Below are 7877 nucleotides of genomic sequence, written 5' to 3' on the forward strand. Positions count from 1 at the left end.
GCAGAGATATTACAGCCTGAGCGCCATTGTGAAGAGCAGCGCGAATGAAGAGATTTTTACACACAGCAGTGTAAAATTTCAAAACAGGAGACAGAGTATTTTGCTTTTTGTAATGCACAGAAGTGCAGACACAACAGTGTCAAATTTGCAGGCAGAGACAGAGTGAAATTTTTGGAACTGCATCTGAAGCGTTCCTACTGTAATCCCTCTGTGAGAGGAAGAATTTTGTAACAGCAATCTTGTTAATTAATACAAGTTTTTTTTTGTTGTTGAGCGTTGCTGAAACACCGTATTCAGAAAATAGTTTCTCGGCGTAAAAAACAGAGTGTTGCTGAAACACCAGTTTTAGCGTTGTTGAAACACCGTTGCTAAAACTCAGTTGACGAAACTCTGTTGCTGGAACACTGCATTCAGCAAACGATTTTTAGTTTCCGTTGTGTTAAAACAAAGCATTATTCTCTGTTTCTCTGTTCTAGAATTATTAGAAATTCCCAACATATCGACAATCCTTGAACTCAAGTTATTCATTCAAATTTTCTATAAATTCACATTTCTCCTCCTTCCCGCTGTATAACTGCCCGTGTAGCAAAGGAGCAACCCATTTGACATTGTGCCTTGTGGCTGTTGTAGTTACTTGAGAAAGTGAAGCTTGCGCATCTTCTTTGCTAGCATTCATTTTAGGTTTACTATGGATGGAAATGGTGACACCAGTAGAAGCCGCTGGTCAGTTGAATAATATGGCACATTATACATATTATGGGGGACGTGCATCCTCTATGTCTCAAAACTATAAAGATGCTCTCACCAAATCCATTCTTTTCTTCGAAGGTCAGAGATCTGGCAAGCTTCCTCCCAACCAGAGGATGAGATGGCGAGGAGATTTCGCCGGTTCAGATGGATCTGCAGTAAACGTATATTCAGTCATCCCTTCACCTGCACACATTGAACAGTTTTCTAATCTGGATTCCATATTGGCATCTGGATGAGCTGTATTGATGGTTTCCTCGTTTAACATTTGATTTCATATTAAATTACATTGCAGGTAGATTTGATGGGAGAATATTATGACGCAGGAGACAATGTGAAGGTCGGTTTCCCAATGGCTTTCACGACTACCATGCTGTCATGGAGCGTTTTGGAATTCGGAGAGTACATTGGAGATGACCTCGACCACGCAAAAAATTCCATCCGTTGGGCCACAGATTACCTACTTAAAGCCGTTGCACATCCTGATGTTCTTTACGTGCAAGTAATGCAGATATTCTTTTATGGTACAAACATACAAAGAGAGGAACCCGTGCGGTGTTTATCTGTGTATATTATGGATATATTGATAGACACTGTAGCATGTACTATGGAATCATGTAGATATTGACGGACACTTGCAGAATGTATTATGGAATCACAGATATACACATATTGACACATGATGAATGGTCAATAAAAGTACAGGTAGCCGATCCGAATAAGGATCACAAGTGCTGGGAGAGGCCCGAAGACATGGACACACCTCGCAATCTCTATAAATAAAATAGATGTTGAACATCCAGGCTCTGACGTTGCCGCAGAAACAGCTGCAGCTCTTGCAGCTGCGTCCATGGTATTCAGCACAACGGACCGTACTTATTCTCAGCTTCTCCTTCAAACTGCAATGCAGGTATAATAACAACAATTGAAAGAGCTAAAATTCTCATCTTTTCATTCATCTCAGCGTCTTTGTTGTTTGTTGAGACAAGATATTTGATTTCACGGATAAACACACAGGCGCTTACAGTGACTCCCTCCAGTCGGAAGTGTGCCCATTCTATTGCTCTTACTCCGGATATCATGTGAGTGCTCCCTCTATCTATCGACAATATATATGAAGTATTAGAGAATAATAATATGATCCTCACGACATCGTACTCTTTTGCTTGCAGGACGAATTACTGTGGGGTGCAGCATGGTTACAAAAAGCCTCAGGGAGTGTATCATATCTCACCTACATTCAATCAAATGGCTAGATGTTTGGCGCTGACGACAACGTCAATTTATTCAGCAGGGATGAAAAGCTTGCAGGAACCAGAGTTCTTTTGGCTAAGGTTAAATTATGCACCAAACTACAGTCATGCTCCTAACCATATTGGATTAAGCACGCATCATTATATCTATTTCTGCAATCTTATTGCAGGAAGTTCTGTCAGAAAATTCCAAGTCCCTTGAGGAATACAAGGGCCATGCTGACAACTTCATTTGCTCTCTCTTGCCCGAAACACCATCCTCTTTGGCGCAGTACACACCAGGTTAATCTTCATGAGAATCAACAATACTGACTTAGACTATCCACCTTGTAAAATTTTATAGTTTTATCTAGCCGCGGGTGAGCGTACTATATTTGTTTGGTTTGGCAGATGATTAAAGTCTAGGCTAACTTATTTGATTTGAGATTTTGTAGGGGGCTGCTCTTCGACATGAGTGATAGTAATTTGCAATATGTGACATCCACAACTTTCTTGCTTTTTACTTATGCATTTGAGCATTTCCAACCAGGTGGTGAGATGCGGGAACATCATAGCTACTCCAACCCAGATACGTAATCTTACGAAAAGACAGGTACAATCGCTGACTACTGTCTTTTTATGCCTTTGGGGCGCAGACGGTGCTTTTAGACCTACTCATGATCGTTATCTTCTAAATTATATTTCTGAACAGGTGGACTATATACTGGGAGACAACCCTCTGGAAATGTCATACATGGTGGGCTACGGCGCCAAGTTTCCAGAACGTATACATCACAGGGGTTCGTCGTTGCGTTCCATATACAACCATCCCCAAAATATTTCCTGCAATGATGGCTTCTAGTCGTTGTATAGCAACGGTCCCAACCCAAACATTCTTGTCGGTGCTGTAGTTGGAGGACCTAACAACAATGACCACTTTTCCGACGAGTGCAACGACTATGTGCCCTCTGAACCCACCACCTATATCAATGCTCCATTCGTCGATTGCCTCGCCTATTTGGCACAGTTCGGATCTTCGTTTTAGTTGTTGCAGAATTCTATACTCCCATCATATTGCCATATTGTTCCACTACTCAGTAACAATACTCTCTATATTCTCTCTATATGCTTCTGCACATATAAAATTTTCACTCTTTGCATTTGTTTTTTCTTTTCTTTCTTCTGGCAAGATGCAGGTGATCTCCATCTTTACCTTCATCTATTAGTTGTAGTAAAAAATGGTTTGACTTACAAGTTGGTGGATCCAACTTACAGTCTGTCAGTATCATGTAACCTCACATTTATATTTGCATTCATATTTGCAAAGTTTATATGAACTTACGTTTAATTATATCCACATGGTGGAGATTTCAGTATTTCTTTCAATTTCTTTGCGATGTAGATTCAAAATAGGACTCACGCAATTACAACAACTTTGAATTGATAAAGCGTTGCTAAATATACACATGATCTTTTAGATTAAAAATTGCCTTCCTATGAACGATCATTAATTCCATTCCACTCGCCCGAAAGCCATTGGATATAATAGACTGAAAATTTGATAAAATCAAGTGACCTTGCATTGTTATTTCACCTGCTCTTCTCTCCTCTCTTACAGGGAAATATGTGTAAATCCAAACCGAAAGTAAATCCTAATCGAAGTTTCAATTAGTATCTCATTTATATTGCTAAACGTACTTTTGTTTTTTTAATTCATAATAAAATTTGCAAGTAACTTGGAAAAAAAAAATCAACACTACTGGTTATATGTGGTTTCTCTATTGCCCCAACAACGGATACTGAAGGAATTCTTGGTTTATGGCTGCACAGTTTCATGCTCAAATTTGTTGACATTCTACACAATTGTTGATGGGAGCTGGTCTGTCGCTTTCATGATGATGTTACGCTCAACAAATTTTGAGTTTCAAATTGCTTTTCGTCTGATTCCAGTATGGTGATTTCTCTGTTGTGCCTCTCTGATATGGTTGATCTTTAATGGTACCTGGACATTCATTTTTCTGGTCCAGTGGAGAATATCTATGTGTTTTTTTTTTGGATGTTGGTAGTCTTTCTCGAACTCTTTGATAAGGTCGTTTCTCTATTTGTTCAAGAGAACAATGAAGTCATGGACTCTGTAATTGTCTATATGTACACTTCAGTGTTTTGATGCAATATGAAGTATTTATTCTAAAAATAAATACATAATGAAAATTATATTTTTAAAATAATATGATATGGGACTAAAAAAGAATATGAGATAAGACACATTATATTATTACATAAATTGAAAATGGAGTTAGAAGAAAACAACAGTTAGTCTATTTTACTGTGTGTAAGTTTAAATCACTATAAAACTTTTATTTTACTTTATAAATGAGCGACAGTCTCATGTAAATGTATTTTCATATTTAAGAAATGAATACTAAGTTTTAGTGTGTTGCTCCAAACCTATATTGTTATTTTTTGGTGTGACTATTCATTAAGTTTCTAGAATAGTTCAGTGTTGCTCGAAATCCAAGTCTGGTAAATAGTCTTGCAGAGCGTAAAGGTAGCTCCGTGAAATCAGCTTCGTGGTGCATGAACCTAGATACGCGAAAGTAGCTTGGCGAAAGTCATAACTCTCTGCCTCTCCCCTCGGCAAAAACGAAAATCAAATTTCATAAATATTTTCTAACATGGTATGAGAGTAGGTTAAATATTGTCAGTGCAAAGACAAGTGTTTTTACGAACAATGAAAATTGTTTTGAGGGCAGATTGTGTTTAGCATATTTACCAACAGATAGAAAGTTTTTTTTACGCTCAAAAATAGCAACATCAAGCACAAGCTTGACTAATCCTCAAATACCTCAGTTTAGTGGAAAAAATTATGATTATTGGGCTATTAAAATGAAGGCCTTGTTTTCTTCTCAAGACATTTGAGATTTGGTGGAGAATGGTTTTCAAGAACCAGTGGATGCAGCAGCATACAATGCCTTATCTCAACAAGAAAGAGATGTTTTAAGGGACAATAGAAAGAAGGATTCAAAAGCCCTGTTTTATATCTTTCAAGCAGTTCTTAAAAGTATTTTCCCAAGGGTTGGAGTAGCAACGATGTCCAAGCAAGCATGGGACGCCATCCAGATAGCCTACCAAGGCATGGAAAAAGTCAAGACAACAAAGCTGTAAATGTTGAGGAGAGATTTTGAAACACTTTGTATGAAAGAGTCTGATAATATAGACTCGTTTTTTACACATGTAAGTGGGCTGGTTACTCAAATCAAGTCTCATGGTCAGACACTTGAAGAAAGAAGAATAGTTGAGAAAGTTTTGAGAAGTTTGCCAGCAAGGTTTGAGGCCATTGTGTGGCCATAGAAGAGACAAAGGATCTCTCACAGTTCTCATTGGATGAGCTTAATGCATCACTGGTTTCTCATGAACATAGACTGAATAGAGCAGCAAGGTCCTCATTGGAGCATACCTTCAAGACACAAGTATGATTTGGTCAAGGTTGAGGTAGAGAAAGATCATATGCTAGAGGAAGAGGGAGAAGCCCACACAGAGGTGGAAGAAGCAACCCTTCAAACTCAAATGGAAGAGGAAGCAATCAAAATCCAAGTCAAGGCCCAAGCCAAAATCAAGCACAAGGTCAAAGGTACGATAAATCTAAAGTTCAATGTCATTACTGTAAGAAGTATGGTCATTATGCAAATGAATGTAGAAAGAAGCAATATGATATTAGTAACAAACCAAGTGTAAATTTTACAAGAGAAAATCAGAACCATGATAGCATGTTTTTAGCTTGTAATGTAGCACAAGAAAAACAGAGTGATATATAGTATCTAGATTTAGGGTGTAGCAACATCATGTCAGGAAACGTAGAAATGTTTTCTGATCTAGATGAAAGTGTGAAATCTAAAGTGAGATTAGGGACTGATAGTAAAGTCTCGGTCATGGGAAAAGGAATAGTTAATATCCTAACAAAGAAGGGGGAGAAGAAATACATCTCTGATGTTGACTTTGTCCCTGGTCTGAAACATAATCTCATGAGTGTTGGACAGCTCATGCACAAAGGCTACAATGTCTTCTTCAAAAATGATATGTGCACAATTTTGGATAGGCCTACAAGCAGACAGTTGATTGCAAAGGTTTATATGATAGAAAATAAAATGTTTCCCCTGAAAATAATATCAGATTTGCAGAAAGAAGGTGCACAAGCACAACTATCTATGAACTCACAAGAAAATGGAAGAAAAGGGGCAGCTGTCACACAAGTAAACTTTCAAGCAGAGGTAAAAGATGAAAACTGGTTATGGCACTTGAGATTTGGACATCTCAACTTTGGAGGTTTGAATCTGCTGCATAGGAAAGGCATGGTGAAGGGTTTACCACTCATAGAAAAACTAGACAGCATATGTGAAGGATGTATCTTGGGCAAGCAACATTGAGAGACATTTTCAGCAGGAAAGTCAGTGGGGGAAAAAAAACCTTTGGATATTGTCCACTTAGACCTATGTGGACCAATGCAGACACCATCAATTGGTGGCAGCCACTATGTATTGAGCTTCATAGATGACTACACAAGGAAGACATGGGTCTTTCTCCTAAAACAAAAAAGGGAAGTGTTTGAGCGCTTTCGCCAATACAAGGCTCTTATTGAAAAGAAAAGTGGACACTACATCAAAGTCCTCAGGACTAATAGAGGTGGAGAATACATCTCAAATGATTTCCTTCGTTTTTGTAGGGAGCATGGAATTCACAAGCAATTTGCAGCAAGATATACACCGCAGCAAAATAGTGTGACAGAAAGGAAGAATAGGACCATTATGGAGATGGCAAGTAGTATGTTGAAGGCAAAGCATTTGCCAAATGACTATTGGGTTGAAGCTGTCACTTGTGTAGCATATATCTTGAATAGATGTCCAACCAAAAGCATCCAGAACATTGTTCCTGAAGAGGCATGGAGTGGAAGAAAACAAAATGTCACTCACATGAGAGTTTTTGGATGTGTGGCTTATGCACATGTCCCGGATGAGTTGAGAAAGAGGTTGGACAGCAAGGGGGAGAAATTCATATTTGTTGGATACAGTGATGAATCCAAGGCATACAAACTCTACAATCCATTAACCAAGAAATTCATAATCAGTAGAGATGTGCAGTTCATAGAAGAGGAAGCATGGGATGGAAGTTTAGAAAAGACAGTCAATGTCAAAGCATGCATACCAATTGAGGACAGAGAGGAATTAACAGTAGTAAGTAATTCCTCAACTCTGACTCCCTCTACTCTTATTCAAGCGCAGCAAAGTAGACAACAACCAACACCATCAACAAATAATAGGGCAGTTTCGCACAGCCAAGCAAGTGCTTATCCAAGCACACCGCGAAGTGCGACACCAAGTGACATATCAAGTCTATCTTCAACAAGCACAAGAAGGCCAAAATTCATAAATTTAAATGAAATTTGTGAGTAAGATGAAGTTGATAGTGGCGCAGGTCTGAATTCCTTATTTTCATTATTTTGTCATGTAGATGACCCAATCAACTTTGAAGATGCAGTCAAAGAGGAAAAATGGGTTGCGGCAATGGAGGAAGAAATAGAAGCAATAGAAAGGAATGACACATGGGAGTTAGTGAGCCTTCCGAAAGGAAAACATGTCATTGGAGTAAACTGGGTCTACAAGACCAAAAGCAACATTGAGGGAAAGATTGAAAGGCACAAAGCAAGGCTAGTTGTCAAAGGATACAAGCAACAGCATGGAAGAGATTACGCGGAGACGTTCGCGCCAGTCGTGCAGATGGAGACATTACGCACAATTGTGGTGATTTCCGCACAGCATAAATGGACAGTGTATCAGATGGAAGTAAAGTCGGCGTTCTTGAATGGAGTGCTGAAAGAGGAAGTGTATGTCGTGCAACCGTCTG

General features: G+C 38.8%; 1 pseudogene; it reads left to right on the plus strand.

Annotated features, from left to right (window-relative positions):
- Positions 1-650: 650 nt before the first annotated feature.
- LOC149140652 (endoglucanase 1-like) lies at positions 651-3024 on the plus strand (annotated as a pseudogene).
- The last annotated feature ends 4853 nt before the right edge of the window (positions 3025-7877 follow it).

This window comes from Pinus tabuliformis, chromosome X, assembly GCF_031772625.1.
Source record: "Pinus tabuliformis cultivar Carrire ecotype Pingquan chromosome X, CPIR1, whole genome shotgun sequence".
Classification (NCBI taxonomy): domain Eukaryota; kingdom Viridiplantae; phylum Streptophyta; class Pinopsida; order Pinales; family Pinaceae; genus Pinus; species Pinus tabuliformis.